The sequence below is a fragment of the Etheostoma spectabile genome, chromosome 9 (assembly GCF_008692095.1).
Source record: "Etheostoma spectabile isolate EspeVRDwgs_2016 chromosome 9, UIUC_Espe_1.0, whole genome shotgun sequence".
Lineage (NCBI taxonomy): Eukaryota > Metazoa > Chordata > Actinopteri > Perciformes > Percidae > Etheostoma > Etheostoma spectabile.
In genome coordinates, this window is record NC_045741.1 from 15,994,924 (window position 1) to 15,997,750 (window position 2,827).

Genomic DNA, 2,827 nt, shown 5'->3' on the forward strand with positions numbered 1-2,827 from the left:
GACCGGTGTTTTAATCCAAACCACAATCGTTTTTCTAATCTCAACTAGTCACTATTAACTGTCGTCTCCGCATGACGGTCATTATTTTACGGCTAAATACTAAGTTCCGCTGCAACAGCCTCTGAAACGACCGACACCTCATGGTGACCACAACCCGGTGTTAAGAAAAAACTCAGGAGCAGCACAACTGATATTCACATCCGTGAAGAAGGTCCGGGAGACTTTGATGGCTTACACAGAAGCATTTATTGAAAAGTCAATTGAGAAGAATTTAGGATTAAACAGTACGGTGTAGTGCCAACCCAACTGAAGTTCCTGTTTTTCAGTGGTTGAATTTAAACTCTTGCTGGAAGTGTTAAGTTTAGCTGGAATTTCTCTACTTTTTGGTGTAGGCATATGAAATCAACAATATTTGAAAGAAAACCTGTACTTTATTTAGTACACATAACAGACATGGTTTTGGACTGGACTTCCACAGGTCATATTTGCCACAGAATGAGTAGGACTGTAGGCGAACAGATACATCTAGACGATGATGTGAACAAATTGCCAGAAATCCAGGCCAGACAGACTCGCAGGCAGCTTGGCATTCTCGCCTGCCAACATGGAAGCTCCAGAGCTGTAGCCCATTCTTGGCCCAGTAAGTTGAGGTTTTCTTTTGGCTTCGCTCTCTGCTCCGTACTTCACGACTTAACCTGGCAACCACAGCACCTAATCAGGCAGCTGCAACAAACAGCTCAACAAGGAGCAATGGCAGGAAGCCCCAGTGGAAAGAGAGGCTGATCCAAGACTAGATGAACACAGCCACCAATGCTCCATCTCCATCTTCGTCAGCTTTCTACAACCTGCTGCAGGGTTCCACCTCTGACTCCTCTGGGTAAATGCGGCAATATTCTGAGATGAATGTTTAAATAAGTAAGCTGCTTTAATAGTTTTATTTTAGATAAATTAAGGTTTTAGATGATCACGTCAGATACAGAACAAAGACAAAATGTGCCGAGAGCTGATATCACAGAGACAATAAGAAAGCAGATTTGTATTTTATTATCAGGGCTGTGATTTCCTCTGCATACTCAGCAAGATACTTTCGGATCATGGATTCACCGTCAAGGTGTTGAGATCCAGCAAGTTTCACACAGATTAAGTAACATTTACATAAGCACACACGTCTTGCAAGATAAAACTCTGAGGCGCATCTAATGTCTCATTTACAATCCCTTGTGGAAAAGAAATAACAATAACAAGTGAAATCAATTGGGGAATGTTATATACTTTTCTAACTTAGCACAGATTCATGTTATAATGCAACCTTTACTCAACAGTAATGTGTAGCCTCACTACCTTACTCTGCTTTGCTTGCATCGTGGTTGATAAATTAATAATAAAGCAAATCACAAATTCCCCACACTAGGACCAATGAGTTGTAGCTAGCTAGCATGATTAGTGATTAGTTCTTCTTTTAACAACCACTGATTCCCTTATCTAAATCTTAATGACTTAACGATGTATTTGTTGATGTCTATGTCTCATGAATTTTTTTTCCATGAACTCACATCAATCAAGTGGACACTCATTAGTGTATCTGTGTAATTGCTGTCGACACTTTAAAGTTGCATAAAGATAAATTCAGCTTCTCTATTGGCAACTCAACGCAAACTTTAAAAAATGTTTCAACGCTCACTTCACCTCAACCATAAACTCTACAAAATGTCCGTATCTGCTTTTATTCAATGACACTGAATGCGCTCCTGAATGCACTTCACACTGCCCTAAACACAAATAACCAGAAAAAGGAATGAACGTGTGAACGTGTGTGTGCGCTGCAGATGTGAACATCTGTGACATGTGTCCTAGTCTGTGTGTGTCTGTCTGCTGCTCTGCCTCTCAAAGTTAAAGGGTCATCAATGCTGTTGTGTACAAATCCCTTAAATGAATAGTCCTAATGCTATTATCCTCCATCTGCTCTCTCACTCCCTGCTCATCTCTTTCAACATATATACAGTTTCTTGTACATGTTGTTTAGAGGAACTTTTCTCTTGCTTTTTATTGTGTTTTAATTTCTGTCTCACTTTATCCAGTCCCTGTTTCTCTCTTTCCTTTTTATAAACTTTTGTGTCTTTCTTCTTTTTCCTCTCTTGTTTTTCTAATGCTTATGATTCATGTTTTGCTCAGTCTCTGTCCCTCTATCTTTTGTTTTCAGACCAGAACTGGTTGGGAACACTGTAATTGTAAGCCTGGGAAAAAGGTACACAGGACAGGAACTGAGAATATTCCCAAAGTTAAAATCGCACATTTTATTGTCTATCAATGTCTCTGCATGCACATCCACCCATACAGCATGTCTTCTACTCTGTTGCTGGTTTTCTTTCACCACGCAGTCAGTTATTTAAACAAGGATGAAATTAATCAATATATCCTGAAAAGGGTATTTTTACCCAATCTCTCAAAATGTATGGACTCAATATTTCTGCTACAAGGAAACATTCTTGATTTGGTCGAGGATGTATGTTGTACAGAAAGTGTTTAAAGTGTGACTGAGCCTGTACTCTGTTTGTCTAAAGCTGCTTCCTTTCAGTCCTTTATTCTTGCTCGGTTTGTCGAGCACACCCTTTCTGTCTCTGTCTGAATTTATCCTGCTGCAACTTTCAGCCCTGGAACACCTGCTTCTCATTTCATGACTCTCAACTCTCTGTCCATTGGTTAACACTAGGGGGCAGTAAAACTCCACATGCTCACAAATGATAACCAGCGTTTTCAAAATGTGTTAACCAGTCCACACTCTCTCTCTCTCTCTCTCTCTTTCTCTCTTTTACACACACACACACAC

The 2,827-nt window shown here is 40.0% G+C and overlaps 1 long non-coding RNA gene across 1 annotated transcript in view; it reads left to right on the forward strand.

Annotated features, from left to right (window-relative positions):
• The window catches only part of LOC116695086 (uncharacterized), a 15,818-nt gene extending 15,517 nt beyond the window's left edge, over positions 1 to 301 (forward strand). Inside the window, exon 3 of the long non-coding RNA XR_004333353.1 lies at positions 166 to 301. This is a non-coding gene — a long non-coding RNA (uncharacterized LOC116695086). The remainder of the gene's footprint in view (positions 1 to 165) is intronic.
• Positions 302 to 2,827: the final 2,526 nt, after the last annotated feature.